The sequence below is a fragment of the Hyperolius riggenbachi genome, chromosome 1, assembly GCF_040937935.1.
Source record: "Hyperolius riggenbachi isolate aHypRig1 chromosome 1, aHypRig1.pri, whole genome shotgun sequence".
Taxonomy (NCBI): Eukaryota; Metazoa; Chordata; class Amphibia; order Anura; family Hyperoliidae; genus Hyperolius; species Hyperolius riggenbachi.
In genome coordinates, this window is record NC_090646.1 from 507,410,615 (window position 1) to 507,428,120 (window position 17,506).

Consider the following 17,506-nt stretch of genomic DNA (forward strand, 5'->3'; position numbering starts at 1 on the left):
GACAGACGTGCTTGGCCATATGCCCGTTTTATGCATTCCAGTGAATTATAACATTAATTAAAGCAACAGGAGTGTCCAATAGCTCACTCACTTAGTAGAGCAGCAGAGGCTGCTGGGACACGTAGTCCCACTGTCATTGGCTAATACTATTTAAAGCTGCCCTGCTCCAGTGCTCCTAGCCTGTGATAGCAATGGTTGCTCATTCTAACTGCTGGGGTGTGCTGTGGATTAATTTTCTGTTGTGACCTTGTTTACCTGCTGACTTCTCATTTGGATTGCTGCCTTTACCGACCTTCACTAGTTTTGACTACATTTCGGCTTTACCCTCTGGTTATCCGCATTGGCTATTGATCACCCATGTATAACCTTTGGCTTGTTGCTGACCTTGAGTTTGTCTGACCCCCCTGGATTGATGGTTATCAAACCTTCATGTGTGACCCCTGGACTGCTTGAACTTTCTTCCTGCCTGGGTCCTGCTTAGTGGGTTCTGGTGGCCTGGTTGTAACCATGTCTGGTAACCTATACTAAGGGGTGCAGCATTTGGCTACCTATACTAAAAAAAAAATGGCAGGGGGGGGGGGGTAACGGGACAACATCAGGCTACCTATACTGGGGGGCAGCATTTGCATACTAAGGGCGGAGGGGGGGGCAGCATTTGATTACCAATACTAATGGGGGGCAACAGGGACAGCATCAGGCTACCTATACGGGGGGCTAGCACAGAATTTGGCTACTTCTACTAAATGGGGGGGGGGCAGCATCTGACTACCTATACTAAGGGGGGGGGCACCTGTCTACATATGCTAAAAGGGTGGACAGGATCTGGCTACCTATACCTAGGGGTCATGAACATACTTAGCTCCAAATTGCTGCCCAGGACCCTATTTTGTCTTGTGGCTGCGCTCTCATGTATAAGTGCAACTGTACTGGGCATGGACGAGTATGGTCTTCACATTCCCATTAGCACAAAGTCACTTGTGCACAGAGGAAACAGACAAGCATGAAGGATTCATGCTACTGGGCATGTGCGGACCATGCTTGCTCAGACCCAGTACAGTTGCATGGAGACAGGAATGCAGCCACAAGGAAGAAGAGGGTCCCAGGCAGCAGTGAGGGGTCTAAATATCTTCAGAGAGTCTCAATGCAATGACAGTGGGCATGGGGAGGATCTATTGAGGGAAGTATTTTTTTTATTCTAGGTCAGATTCACTTGTAGACTTTTTTGCTTGGTGAAAAAGTGTTTAAGTTTGGGGCTTCTTGTGATGTTGGTGGTGGGGGGGGGGCAGCTGGTGACAGTGGGCCTTGGGCGGTAAAAGAAACAAATCCGGCCCGGATTACAAACAAGATACATTTATTCTCTGCTTTCCAAGCAGACAGCTCAGCCAGGGACACAGGCAGCTGCAGGACACTATGATACACACAAAAGGGTGACTACTTTTTTTAGATAGTTAACCACCCTGGCGTTTGATTGTTTTGCGGGCTGCGGCGCTCGGCCTCGGGTGGGTTTTTTCACAGTTTTTTTTTATCACGTAGCTAGCCTAATGCTAGCTACATGATTCCCCCCTCCCTGCGGTATCCCTCCCACCCCACTGATCGCCGCCGGCGATCATACCCAACAGGAAATCCCACTCTGAATGGGACTTCTTGTTAGCGATTCCCTCGTCACCATGGCAACAATCGGAATGATGTCATCGACGTCATGATGTCAGGGGGAGTCCCAATCCACCCCTTAGCGCAGCCTGGCGGTGATTGGCCAGGTTGCGCAATGGGTCTGGGGGGGGCCCTCTTTTGCGGCGCGTAGTGGCGGATCGGCGGCGAGTGGCGGCGATCGAGTGAAACACGCAGCTAGCAAAGTGCAAGCTGCATGTTTTAAAAAACAAATTGTCAACAAAGACCCACCAGGGGCTGAGCAATCCACCCCGGCGGTAATGGACGAGCTGAGCTCATCCATACCGCTAAGGTGGTTAAAAGATGTATGGAATTTATTAATGAAAACCATTCATTTTAAAACAACTCTTATAAGGTTAACTATGATCTTTTCTAAGAGTACACCTACATATGCCATGCTGTTTTAGAATATCTATGCAAAATAAGCGATGCTTTATTTACAGTATTTTCATTTTGGGGTTCCTTTACTTGATGACATATCAGACCTTGGCAGGCACGTATATACAGTATAGGACAACTGCTTTCCATTTAAACATTTTTTCATTTGACATAAGGTACTTTTATAGAAAGCTGTAAGGGAACCAACACACACATTATATATATTATACATACACATTCTAATTTCCGTCACTCACCACTGCTTTTTTTTCTGTTCAGTTCTTTCAGTAATATAATGAACATGAAAGAGATCTCCTAGTCAGTAATATGTATCAGTGGCACTTGCTGGCAGCCATGGAAGGCTCTATATTCAAATAACTGAATGCAAATAGGTGTATATTTGAATACTATAGCAATCATAGCAGGCCTGAAAGCGGTATTTCTTAAGTGCCGTTTTCATGTTTAAAAGAAAAACTGCTTCTTACAAAGATAATTTTATAGAATGTGTCACCAAATTACCTCTTTTGTGTTACGATTATATTATTGAGTGCTTGCCTTGCTAGTGCTTTCATATCTGGTATTCTACAGTTATATTGATAAGACACGTACAGCTGCTTATATAGCGGTCAGAAACCGAGTCTATTGATGAAATTTGCATCCTGGGATTAAGCTAGAATGCATCCATCATTTCAACGTCATGATTATACTGTATGAGATCCTCAGCGTTTTTATAGTAGGCATACTACGGCACAGGGGTGTAACTATAGGGGAGTATCCTCTGCAGCAGCAGAAAGGGGGGGGGGGGAAGCTGTAGGGGGGCCCCAAATATTTATTTACTCCCTCCGATAAAGGGGTTCATCCTTCAGATCAAGTGTTTTTGTGGTTGCACTTCTTATGGGCGTGAACATTTTGATGTTACAGATTGCCCTGGAAGCTCATGGTGAACCATCTTCACACTTTTTGTTTTATGACCCTTATAAGGTGGGCCCCCGAGCTGTGAGGGTCACAAGGGGTAGGCAAGTGACAGGGTGTTAACATTGAAGGGCCCCAATCGTAATTACAAATCACAAACGCCAGCGATTGCAATTTTTCATAAATTTTGTTATGTGATTGCGATTTGTGATTTTTATTTGCACTGCATTATCCCTCTTAAAATCGCTCCAGAAAGTGATTGCGATTTGCGATTTGCAAATTTAATCACTATACAGGTAGTCCCCGGTTAACGAACGAGATAGGGACTGCAATTTTGCAATTCAGCTGTGTAGTGGAAAAGGGCCCTTACAAAACATCTACTTCCGTCTTTTACTAATATGCATTTAGAGATGGCCTGAACAGTTTGCTGGCGAATAGTTCCTGGCAAACATCGGCTGTTCGCTGTTCGCATTTAACGCAAATTTTTTTTTATTTGCGCATATTTTACATTTAAGACAATAGCCGCCGACTTTAGTAATAATAGCGAAGCCCCCTTACATGCTAGAAACCATACTGCATACGGACCCCTGGAAAGCCCGTCATGAAATTATTGTGCTTTCTCTTGATATATAAATTTACACTATCGTTAGATTTGCTACATGAACTGTCATTTACTACATTTAAATGTATACTTTTTTCCTTTGAAACTTTAAAATCAATTTTGTCAAAAACTATAAGGTCTTTTTGAAAAAAAAAAATCCTCTTGTGCCCACTGCCCCCTCCACATACCCTGCAAAGATGGTGTTTCTAGCATGTAAGGGGGCTTTGCTATTAACTATTAAATTCGGCGGCCGTTCGACTGCCATGTAAGTCTATGTAGCCTGCTGCAAACAGCCGGTTCGCAAACTTTTGCGGAAATTCACATTCAAAATTTGTGAACCCAAAATTTGATGTTTGCTACATCTCTATATGCATTGTGTTCAAATTGTTTTCTTCTAAAACGAATTCTATATGTATGTTAGCTATTGGTCACTGCTTTATACTACGACAATTTATGCTTGTATGAATGACAGAATAATGTCCATTTAGTGACCAGAAGTATGCCACAGTGCTATTTAGCAAACCTTGTAACATTTATTAGGTGTTAACAGAAAATATGTGTTTTTGTCTATCTTCCTATTGGAACCTGCAGAGACCTTCTAGGCAGATTTCTCAGCCTTCAGGATTAGAAACAAGGTATAAAAGATAATACTTACCCACTGTTTGGGTTCACAAGATAGCATCATTCGCCCTGGTGAAATTTTAAGACCCAAATAGTTAATTCCAAACAGCTTATTCTGATAAATTCTTGATCAAAAATACCTTGCTGAAAAATGTATATGCATTGGCAGGAATCCTATTCCTTTCTCTATATCAACCAAAGCTCAAGTGAAATGATGGACTTATTAAGAAAAACTTTAAAGTACCTGACTTACTAAAATGTTGTCAAAATGTCCCCCTTTGTAGCTGACCTACAGTAGGTAACCTCTTAATGACATGTTCTAGACTAGTCCATCTTCTCATGTGGGATTCTTAGGATTTCTTTATTTTTCAGAAGCTTGCACTGGATGGCAGTGGCCCAGTCCAGCTGCCAGAAAAGTGGGAGTGAGACTGGTCTTTTCAGGTCCTTTTGAAAAGTGTAACTGGAAATTGCCCATTAAAAGAAGTCCTCTTAAAATAAAGAAATACACATTTTAAATAAAGTAAAGAAATAAAAAAAACAAAATTTTCTGATTGTACGTTGTTTCTCCATAGTAGGGAATGAAACCTTTTACATTACAACAAAAATGAAAACATTTTTAAGTTCCATCGGAATATCATACAATCAGATAGGATCTTAATGTGTATAAACATCTTCAGGAGTTTTACCACAATCATAATTTTATATTTTTTAATGAAGGCACTGTGCATTAACCAGTTGAGGACCACAGGCTTACACCCCCCCTCCCCCTAGTGACCAGGCTATTTTTTACAATTCTGCACTCTGCAGCTATAACAGCTCGCTGCAGAGCCATACCACTTAGCACACAAATTAATCTTGCCTCCTTTTGTTACCACCAACAGAGCTTTCTGTTGGTGGCATCTAATTGCTGCTGCTTTTTTTTTTAATGAATTTTATTCTCATTTATTTTTTTAATAAATTTCCTTATTTTCATTTTATTTCTCTCCCTCCCCCCAAGATCCAATCAGTAATTTCCTCTCATAGGCACCAGCCTATGAGAGGGGATAACATTGTGAGCCACTCGAGGGGACAGTTTTGTCACTAAGCTGTCCCCTGTACAGCGCTGCATTAGATCACAGTGCTGTACACCGAAAGAAACAGTTTTTTTCAATGTCTAACAGTCTGCTAGCCGTGATTGCGATCACTCAGCGGGGATCCCCGCTAATCTCCGCCCCCAGGACTTGACGCTGATCAGCGTTAGGCGGCCCTTGGGCTGCCACCCTCCCGCTGCCGCATTAGGCGGTCAGGAAGGAGTTAATGTTTGATTCATAGACATGTTTCCACTTGTTGATATTATCCATTCATAGGTAGGTAAAATCAATCAAAGTTCAAAATATTATTTTAAGAGCATATCTGGGCTCTTCTGATTAGGCTTACTATAAAAAAATACATTTTAAAGAAAATGTTTGCAGACATCAAAGTTGTTTCTATCCTGATTACATCATCATTCAAGCACTACTATGCTATACTAGCAGTAAAACTAGAACTGGAAGTAGTTGATGTCTTCCCCTGAATAGTAGGAAAATCGGTGTGTAATTGTGTGTAGTGGTGGAGGTGATGGTGGTAGGTAACAAATCATTCTATAATACACTTACTCCACTATAGTAGTTTTTCCCTCCTGAAGTTATCTTCTGTGGATCGGCTCAAACCTTTCTCACAAAAACATCAATCAACAATATGTCAAGAATGATTTATTGCCTCTTTTTAGCCCCTTTCAATATAACTCTAATTGTGAAATGTTTTTGTAATGATTAATAAATAAATAAATACAAATCTATTCTTCCTTTTCATTTAAACTTTAAATTTTATTTATAAAGCACTTACATATCTTGCAGCTCTGTACAATAGATGGGAGACATTAAAACATAAAGCAATGTTACAAAAGGGCATTACAGTGTTAAACAACAGTACACAAAAAAGTGATGTACCAATGAAAAATGGTGCACAGATTGTAATGTAGGGATAAATATAGTAGAAAAGTCATTGATTCCATATGCTGGTGGAGAAGAGCCCATGGGAGGAGGGCCTTCCAAATAGGCTTAGAATCTAAGGGGTAGGGAGAGGAACAAATAAGAAGGTGTGGTGTATATGACCATGAGAGGGGGCTGGAACCATGAATATGGTAGGTAAGTAATGGTGAACAGTTGGTTCTTTAAGCCCTGCTTGAATAAGATGATGGTGGAGGTGAGCCTGATGGGGGTGAGAGTTCCATGGCAGAGGGGCAGCTCTAAAGAAGTCCTGGAGCCTTGCGAGTGAGCTGCCAGGGGTTGACATCCCTAGAGTGTTGGAGCAGTGGAGAAGAGTGGGTTTGGTAGTATCTCTGGGCAAGATCCGAGATGTAAAAGGGGAAGTATGGTGAATTTGTGTGCCAGGGAAGAACAGTTTAAATTTAATTCTGAGGGGACTGGGAACGAGTGAAAGGACTTGTAAAGGGGTATCTGAAGAGAATCACCAAGAGAAGTGAATGAGCCTAGAAGCTGTGTTCATAACAGACCATGGGGGTTGTAGTCTGGTCTCAGGAAATACAAAAAAGGATGCCATTGCAGTAGTCTAAATGGGAGATGAACAGAGCAAGGACCAGGAGTTTGGGGCTGTTGGGGGATATATAGGAGCACATTTTGGTGATGTTGCAGAGATAGAAGTAACAGGATCTAGAGACACTCTGGATGTGGCGTGAAGGAAAGTGCTGAGTAAAGGGTGATACCCAGGCAGCGTGTTTGAGGGACAGAGCGCATGGATGTTTAAAACCATCAGTGGTGATGATCATTTCATGTTCATTGTATTAATCTGGTCACTGTTTGATCTTATGAGCAAAAAGTCCAAACAGGAAACAAAGAGTTACCTATAAGTAGAAAAAATGATACTTCCTTTCCCAGTGAGTGCCCCTCTGATCCCTGTCGTTATTGATCCAGAGCCCTCTTCTCCCTTCAGTGAGATCTTAAAGATACCAACCACAAGATAGGCACCATGTCTTCCTTCCAGACATCTGCACTAATGGAATGGTAATTGGAGCTGTCCATTGCCAGGTTGGCTGTCCATCTGTCAGCATAGTGTCCACAAGCTGTCCCAAAGACTCTCTTTCGTCCTTCCATAAAAATGACAATGGTAAATGGAGACAAGATGCTTTGTCTGTTAAAACATAACATGTGATCACAAACCCCAGGATTGTGATACACCATCGTTTTGTAAATAAATAAATGCCCATTTTTGTAAAAAATTACTGTTTTTCGAAAAAGTTAATATATTTTGCAAGTTCTGCCATTGCTTCATCTAAGTGTGCATCAGTATGATAAATCTGTGCCCAGACATTATGAACTAAAGATATAAATGTAAAAAAGAATCAAAACAAGCCTATACATGAGTGTTTGTGTGCGCGTGTGCGGTACATGTATGTGTGTATAAATAGGAGGCTGTTTATTTGCAGTGCTAAGTAACTGAGAACCTTTTTCTCCACTTTAAAGGAAACCTAGGTGAAAACCATATGGAAGATGCCCTTGACTGATAACTTTTTTTTTATTACTGTATTTGCTTGAACATCATTGTGATCATTGGTCTTGTTTATGACAATCACGCAGATCAAGTGTTTCTAACTCCATTGGCTGAATGCTCTTTTCAGATGAGTGACTGAGAGTACTGAAGCCAATATATCAGCATTACAGCCAGGCAAATAGGTATTTCTGAAAGGGAATAGCAATAGTAACCTCCATATTTCTCTAAGTTGAGATTTTCTTTCATATAAAGCAAGCCCATGCACTAGACCATGTGGCAGGGAGTTCAATAAGAAATGATTAATCACATAAATACTGACACACAGTTATGTCAATAGCTAGCTGTTGCCAGTTAATGTAATGGACATTGAAATACCTTTCTCTTAATTGTGACATTATCCTAGCCCAACAGGTCATTCACCCTCGACCTATAAAGTGAAAATCTTTTAGACGACAGGCAGGAATGATGCTTATCTCAGGAGAGCAGGAGTAAACAAGGATATATTGAAGTCTCTGTTGATGCGTGGCGGTGTTCTTTAGCAGCGATTACAGTTTAAAAGCCAGGGGTTTTTGAGTGATTGCTCTGCCACTCTCTTTCTCATCCTTAGCAATCGATAATTTACAGAGAGAAATGGAAACAAGCTGTTTCACTGTTGGACTCCTCCTATGACTTTGCCAGCACATGAACTAAGGGACAGGCGCAGTTATCTAGCACAACACTCCCGGGATGCAATGATTTAATCTTTGAAGAGTATGTTATAAGCTTGATTGTTGGAATTAAAACTTGGCTTCCTGCCACGCAAATCTCATCAAGCGATCTCAGAAGCGTTTAGGTCCTGTCTGGCATGAATTCACAAAATAATTATAAACAGTGCGAGGAAGTGGACATTCCATAATGCGAGCTAATGCATGCATTCATCATCATTCTAACAAGGAGCTTGCTGATAGGACTTCCTCCTTGTGCCTTAAAAGGTAATAAAATAAATAACTCTATTCAATAAACAAATAGTAATCAAAGCCGCTTTGTGCTGGTAGATGCTAACAGCACTAAAGTAACTTAGATAAAGATGACGACTGCAAATTAATATTGACACTGCCAAGTTTAATAATGATAATGATGATGGCAATCAATCTTGATGTAACACAAGAACATTTCAAAATTAAGCTTATTATTCCCTCTCTATGTATTTGCAGTATATCTCACAGGCAGAGCCCTTTACATCAGAAACTGTATGGAACATTAACTGGTTCACATTTCATGGTTTTACCCCTGACCTTTCCTGACATTTTTGACACTTTAGCTGTGTCGCTTTGATACAGCATCAACCTGTTAAAGAGAACCCGAGGTGGGTTCTAGTAACCCTATTAGCACACAGAGGCTGGGTCTGCATATAATGCCCAGCCTCTGTTGCTATACTGTCTCCCCCAGGCCCCCCCTGCGCTCTGCTATCCCCATAAGTCAACCGCAGTGCTTGTGACATCACGAGCCAGCTGTTTACATCTACACTGTCACTCTCACCACTTCCCCTGCCTCCTCCATGTTGCCGTTCCCCACCTGCATCTCTTCCCTCCCCGCTGGTTGGAGGGAAGGGGCGCAGGCAGGGAGCGGAGAAATAGAGGAGGCGGGGGAGTGGCGAGAGTGACAGTGTAGATGAAAACAGTCGGCTATCGTCACGCTGCATGTCGCTAGCATATTTATGGGGGATAGCAGAGTGCAGAGGGGGGCTGCAGGGAAGCTGTATAGCAACAGAGGCTGGGAATTATATGCAGACCCAGCCTCTGTGTGCTAATAGGATTTTTAGAACCCACCTCGGGTTCTCTTTAAAAACCACTTAACGACCAGCTAACGCCCATAGGCGTCAGCAGGTCTTAAGTGGGTTACCATGGCCTTTCCATGTCAGTTCACGGAGGGTGTCTCCGTGAACAGCCGGAGAGCCGCCGATCGCGGCTCGCCGGCAAAATGTAAACACGCGGGGAAGAAATCCCCCGCTGTTTACATCATACGGCGCCACTGCACAGCAGCGCCGTAAGGCAGATCGGCAGATCGGCGATCCCCGGCCTCTGATTGGCCGGGGATCGCCGGCATCTGATAGGCGGAAGCCTATCCTTCAATGCGCAGGATGGAACTCCGTCCTGCGCATTACGGAGAGAGGGAGGGAAGTAGGTAAGGAGGCAGAGGGCGGAAATGGCTGCGGAGGGGGGCTTTGAGGAGCCCCCCCCCCCGCAAAACGCAGGTGGCCGGCGATAAGACCCCCCCCGGCAGGACATCCCCCTAGTGGAGAAAAAAGGGGGGAAGTCTGGTCGCCCTGGCTTCAAAGCGATCTGTGCGGTGGGCTGGAGAGCCCACGCAGCACAGATCGGACCAGCATAGGCTGGTCCTTAAGTGGTTAATTACTTATACCATCTTAGTGATATATATTTTGTTTTCTTTTTTTTTAGAACAATTTAGGCTTTCTTTGGGTAATATCCCCTAAACTATTTTATTTTATAGTCCTTTTATGGAGCAAAATTAGGCGTAAATGCAGAAAATACACATTTGTTCATTTATCACCCTCCTTAGTTTTCACACGACACATACCACAGTTACAAAACACAAAAAATGAGTTCTTTGGCCCTTTCCAGTTAAAATAATACCCCAGATGCCATATTTTATCACTAGCTGAGCATGTGGTGGAGTGTTCTCCCCAGTCTGCGTGTCTGTAGTGGTCGGATGCGCTTGGGGGGGGGGGGCATAGTACTGTACAGATGCATTGCTATGCAAGGGCGGAGCGATACATCTGTAAAGCACCCCAAACTTTCATCCTAGCAATCGCATATGATTGCTACAGGCGGCAGTCATTAAAAGTTTCTAAACAGGTATAGGATGACCACCCCTTACTCCTACAGATACGTTTATCCATACATATAAAGGGCCTCACTCTCTCTTGGATATTTCCCTATCTCTCTTTGGCCCCCTCCTCTTTTCCATCTACATGATGCAATTTAATTCAATTCATTTGGGTTTCAATACCACTTATAACTGTTCCTCTTGGCCCCAGACCTTACAGTGTTCTCCCCAGAATTTTTTTTCAGCCGGGTGGCATGAAAGAGTGGCGGGTGGTGCAAGATGAGAGAATGCAGGGCTGGTGACTATGTGAGCAACTCTTCTTACAGCATAGGAGGAGGTGAGCCGATGACAGCCGGGTGCTCACCAAAACTAGCTGGGTGAAATACCGAGCTAAAAGAGCCTGTAGAGGACACTGCCTTAACTCCCTCCTCACGTGTGTTCCTGACTGTTTGTCTGCTATATCTTATTCCTCACATTTACTCCCTAACCAGCTCCTGTCGTCTTCAACTCAAAAACATATCTCGCATCTGACCTTTTCTCACTCAGGATACTACTAAAATGCTAATACATGCTCTTATAATATCTTGTCTGGTATATTGTAACATACTACTGTGGACTATGAACTATCAGACTGGCACTGCCACAATCTGTAATGAACTTGGCTGCTTGTCTCATTCATCTTTCCTCTCCCTCTTACACAGCTGCTTCTCTCTGTCAAGTTCTTCATTGGCTTCCAATTACCACAAGGATAATTCAAACTCTTAACTCTAACGTACAAAGCTCTCCACAATCTCTATCCTTTGTACATTTCCTCACTAGTTTCCAGATACCAACCCAACCGCAATCTCAGATCTGCACATGACCTTATATTGTCCTCCTCTAGAATCATCTCCTCACAATCAGGTATACAAGATTTTGCATACGCTTCATCCCTCCTCTGGAATCCTCTGCCACAACATATCCTTCACTCTTAAACCCTTGATATATTTAAAAGTTCCCTCAAAACTCACTTTTTCCCTCAAGCATATGCCAGTTCCCCTTTTGTCCTCTGGCCAAGTTGTACTTCCTATTAGATAACCTATATTATACTGCCTCTAGTTATGAATATTATATACTGCCCCACCTCTTGTTCTCCCCCCTCACCATTATTTTAAAATGTAGACTCACAAGGGCAGGGCTTTCTCATCCTTTTGTGTCTTGGGTTTTGTTACTCATTCATTCATATTAATTTTGTCACTGTAATTTCCAATTCTGTATTTTGTACCAACTCGGAACTTGGCACTTTATGAATCAATAATAACATTCTTGCAGGGGCTAACAATGGTTTAATAGGCTAGGCTGTGGTTAAAACTTAATTATAGATTAAAAAAAACAAACAAACAAAAGAAAACCACTTTTTACTTTTTTTGGGACGTTACTTACGTTTTTTATCTTTTTTTTTTACTTTTAAAACTTTGTTTGCCTAGCTTTATTTATAGTTCCTATTAGTTGGCAGCACTCATCTATTTTTAACACAGGATGGTGCACGCGTGATGACTATTTTTAATGGGGAACAAAACCTACACTACAGCAGCACTCATTAGGACATAGACTCTACGTCCTGAAACAATAAGCAGTTGACCTCCCTGGAGTTCAATTTCTCCAGGATTTCTGTGCAAAAAGTGATCCAATTAATTTACATAACCTTTTTTTTCCTGTAACTTGCCAAAATGTGTCAAGCAAAGTATACAGTGCTGGAGAGTATTGACATGTATGCACATCAATACTGTTCACAGCATGCTTTGTATTGACATGTATAACCGTCAATACCGCTAGGGAGGTTAAAGACCAACCAATACCAATACCGTATTTTTTGGCGTATAAGATGACTAGGCATATAAGACAACCCCCCAACTTTTCCAGTTAAAATATAGAGTTTGGGATATACATGCTGTATAAGACTACCCCTCTTACAACGCACACCAAATAAAAAAATGAATTAAAAAAAAAAACTTATACTGGTGCTATGTATAAAGAGATATTGGTGCAGTACTGTATGTGATACCCAGTATATAACAGTATACAGGCGATTTACTGGTTGGATTGGTCTCCCTCTCCCTAAGCGGAGGTCAGCTGTACCTGTCTCCAAGCGGATTGGTCATCTCTCCCTGTCTCGCTGTTTATCAGAGCAGTGTGGAAGAATAGATTGCGCTGTGACCATATAACACGCCTCTTTCACCCGTCTGGCCCACCCTGGCATCCTATTTACCTCCCTCTTTGCCTCTTAGATTTTGCACATGTGCGCCTGTGCCGCTTAACTATAGTCCTCAGCAGCAAGATCTTAGTAACAGGACAGGGCGGGCCAGATGAAGGGAAGAAACGTGTTTTATGAGCACAGAGCAATCTCTTTCTTCCATACACTGGGCGTCCCAGACATTAGTGGCGAGCTTACGCCCCCAGCATATGAGGCAACTGCCAAATCTACAGCACCCGGTAATTAAACATCAGCATGTCACATACATGTATCTCGGATCAGCATCACGTAAACACCAGCATGTCACATACGCGCATCACGTATCAGCATCGCGTATCACCCAGCATCAATGACACCCAGCGTATAAGACGACCCCCAACTTTTCAGAAGATTTTCAAGGGTTAAAAAGTAGTCTTATGCGTCATTTTTATATATTTATCTACTTTAGTATTGGTAAACTGCAGAAAGCTCTGTAAGATTGCTGTCTAGGCCCTTGTTGAATAGATTGCTCCTTTCCTAGTGACATAACAGGATTTACAATAGTAAGTCAAGAGAATATCACACTTTTAGCAAATTGTTAGGCGCTGGAGCCAAAGGTAAGATAATCAAAATGGTAATTATAAGGTTCGGCACACTAGATACAGGATCAATAAGTTTATTGTCCCAAAGTACACATACAATCTTTGTCAACCGACATTCCTTTCAGGCCCTTCCAGGCCCCTTCTTGACAAAACTGGATCCTACAAGACCCTTCATCAGCTTATGAAGATCGGATATGTACATTGGGTGAATAAACTCACTGATTCTGTATCTAGTGTGCGGAGGCTTTACAATAAGGCTATCGTGTCACCAGGCAAGTTGACTGAAGTGCCACAGTTTCATTGCTGTCTCTGTTTCTTTTAAATTTATCTGACTTCCATCCTATCGGACAAAGTGAACCACACAGCTTTAACCTGTACATAGATTTTCCAGCATTCTCAACAATAGGACAAATACCAGCGAGGTGTCATGGGCAACATAATCTAAACCAATAACCTATGGCTCTACAAATACAGATTTCCACCCCCCCCCATGTGATTTTTACGGGAAGCACAACCCATTCCCCTGATTAGGAACATCACATTTAGAGTTGGGCCGAACCTCCGATTTTAGGTTCGAGAACCGGGTTCGCGAACTTCCGCGGAAGGTTCGGTTCGCGTTAAAGTTCGCGAACCGCAATAGACTTTAATGGGGATGCGAACTTTGAAAAAAAAATTATGCTGGCCACAAAAGTGATGGAAAAGATGTTTCAAGGGGTCTAACACCTGGAGGGGGGCATGGCGGAGTGGGATACACGCCAAAAGTCCCCGGGAAAAATCTGTATTTGACGCAAAGCAGCGTTTTAAGGGCAGAAATCACATTGAATGCTAAATGACAGGCCTAAAGTGCTTTAAAACATCTTGCATGTGTATACATCAATCAGGTAGTGTAATTAAGGTACTGCTTCACACTGACACACCAAACTCACCGTGTAACGCACCGCAAACAGCTGTTTGTGTAGTGACGGCAGTGGCGGGTTCACTGAACAGGAATACAGTGGCGGGTTCACAGAACAGGTATGCAGTGGCAGGTTCACTGAACAGGTATACAGTGGCGGGTTCACTGAACAGAACAGGTATACAGTGGCGGGTTCACTGAACAGAACAGGTATACAGTGGCGGGTTCACAGAACAGGTATGCAGTGGTGGGTTCACAGAACAGGTATGCAGTGGTGGGTTCACAGAATAGGTATGCAGTGGCGGGTTCACTGAACAGAACAAGTATGCAGTGGCGGGTTCACTGAGCAGTACAGGTATGCAGTGGCAGGTTCACTGAACAGGTATGCAGTGGTGGTTTCACTGAACAGGTATGCAGTGGTGGGTTCACAGGACAGGTATGCAGTGGTGGGTTCACAGAACAGGTATGCAGTGGTGGGTTCACAGAACAGGTATGCAGTGGCAGGTTCACTGAACAGGTATGCAGTGGTGGGTTCACAGAACAGGTATGCAGTGGTGGGTTCACAGTACAGGTATGCAGTGGTGGGTTCACAGAACAGGTATGCAGTGGTGGGTTCACAGAACAGGTATGCAGTGGTGGGTTCACAGTACAGGTATGCAGTGGTGGGTTCACAGAACAGGTATGCAGTGGTGGGTTCACAGAACAGGTATGCAGTGGTGGGTTCACAGAACAGGTATGCAGTGGCAGGTTCACTGAACAGTTATGCAGTGGTGGGTTCACAGAACAGGTATGCAGTGGTGGTGGGTTCACAGTACAGGTATGCAGTGGTGGGTTCACAGAACAGGTATGCAGTGGCAGGTTCACTGAACAGAACAGGTATGCAGCCAGGAACAAGCTAAGCCTAACTAATCTTTCCCTATGAGAGACAGTCTGCAGCAGCTCGCCCTACTCTCACTAACGCAGGCACACGAGTGAGCGTAATGGCCGCCGCTGCCTGCCTTTTATAAGGGGGGGAGTGGCTCCAGGGGCTAGTGTAGCCTAATTGGCTACACTGGGCCTGCTGACTGTGATGTAGAGGGTCAAAGTTGACCCTCATGGTGCATTATGGGGCGAACCGAACTTCCGCAAAAGTTCGCCTGCGGGACGCGAACGCAAACCACTGAAGTTCGCATGGAACCGTTCGCAGGCGAACCGTTCGGCCCAACTCTAATCACATTATCATTCTTTAATCTCTTTTGTTATTAGAACCTTACAGGAGCAGATTCAACTATGTGCACCATCAAAATTGCTACAGCTCAGAAAATATACATTTTTATGATATAGTCTGTCTCATCAGAGGTTTACATTATTTAGCTGATGACACCAAATGACTTCTGGCTTGTCCCTCAGTTTTTGAATTACATTTTCTGAGCAGACTCTCAAGGGGCTTGATTCACAAAAGTGTGCTAAGTGGTAGCACGCCAGGGAAAAGCCCCTTAGCATGTGCAAACTGCCTCTTCACGTGCTAATATGTGCGTAAGAGTTTGCGTGCGTAAAGTTTAACGATGTACGCGTAAAAATTTGTGTGCATCGCTTCGTGTGCAAAATCAGCCGTTTTTGCGTGCTAAGTAGCGTGATAAGCATACTTTGCACGTGAAGCGGCTGATTTTGCATATGAACAGAGCGTCACACACAGTGCCGTTCGCACGCACCGCATTATGCCGTACGCGCACTAAAATAGCACGCGAACAGCATCAGCTTTGCAGTGCAAACTACTTAACACCCTAGTTTGCACGTGCAAAGCTTTTAGGCGGGATATATCACGCTTTTTTGAATCAAGCCCAAAATATGTATCAGGCCAAAACCTTGTGCCATAAGGTTCATCTAGAGAATGCCTCTAACATTCCAGTCTTTGCTCTCTCTTGTAGGTAAACATTTGGATAGGTATACAGTACTAAAATTCTGTGCAGAATGTGGAATCAAGTTTATTTTAAACACGTATGGTTAAATAATAATTCTAGCTCCAGTTGGCATCAGTATGTATTTGTGTCAGTAAAGTTATATGTATGCATGTTTTGCTTATACTATCCCAAAAAAGTACACAGACTGCATAAAAATAGGTTCCATGCGAAGCAAATAAAATAGAGAAAAAAGTTTGTTCTGGCTTTTAATTAGTTACAATATAAAGTATAACCTTGGGACAAAAAACTCTGAAGATCTTGCTATTTGCAAATGAGAATATGGTCATTTGGTAAGGAAGTCACTTTCACTTCTTGACTGTCATTGATGGCTCAATAGAAGAATTATCTACACTATCTTTGAGGCATGATCTGGGTCAGTATAGTCTACAATTTGCTCACAAAACATGGTGAATTACGGATTATGCGTAGAAGCTTAGTAGCAAAGTAAAGAGTTTCATGTGTTTATTTTCAGTTATATAGGTTTTTTGTTATAACATTACATCATTCTGTCATATTTGCAGTTTAAAAACCACACTTTGTCTTGTAAGATATAAAACAAAGCAGGAATAATGAACCTTTGAACTTTCCTGCAGGAAAAACTTATCTCCAGATGTCTCACACTGTTTCTTGGCTTCAGTATAAAAAAGGGCTTTATTCAACCCAGTGGCTCTTTTGCATAGGTAACAGCTGAAGTTTTTTTTTTACTTTTCCTGTGCTGGAAAACAATATGATACTCTTTTCTTTGCTACTAATGTGCTATTTCTTAGCTGTATTACACATACATTTTATTATCTTATAAGTTTATTTTCCCTTCAGGTTTGCTATAAAATAATCAGTAGGCAAGAATACTGGAGGAAAAGCCAGTCAAGCAACCCAAACACTTATAGACTGCCACCAGATGTGGGAATGGGCAAATGATTGATCCCTCGCTGCTCACAATCTGTTCAGAGGGGGATTGATTCCTAACATATAGCACATACATTTTCAATACATTTCAGCAGTGTAACGCTATAGCCCGTCAATTGATTTTAAGTTAAAGCTTATTGAAATTAAATTGATCAGACATACAGTATTCGGGCAATAAATTTGTTGCAGATTTGATCAAAATTATCAAATCCTCTAGGGATCAAACAAGAAAACCGATAAGTGTATGGCAACCTTTAGTCTTAAGGCATAATTTGTCATGCAATAATCCCACTTTAAAGAGAACCCGAGGTGGGTTTTACAAATCCTATTAGCACACAGAGGCTGGGTCTGCACATAATGCCCAGCCTCTGTTGCTATATTATATCCCCCCAGGCCCCCCCTGCGCTCTGCCATGCC

The 17,506-nt window shown here is 42.6% G+C and overlaps 1 protein-coding gene across 2 annotated transcripts in view; it reads left to right on the forward strand.

The window, feature by feature from the left end:
• The window catches only part of LOC137524139 (transmembrane protein 132D-like), a 1,100,471-nt gene that overhangs the window by 469,789 nt on the left and 613,176 nt on the right, over positions 1–17,506 (forward strand). The window lies entirely within an intron of this gene.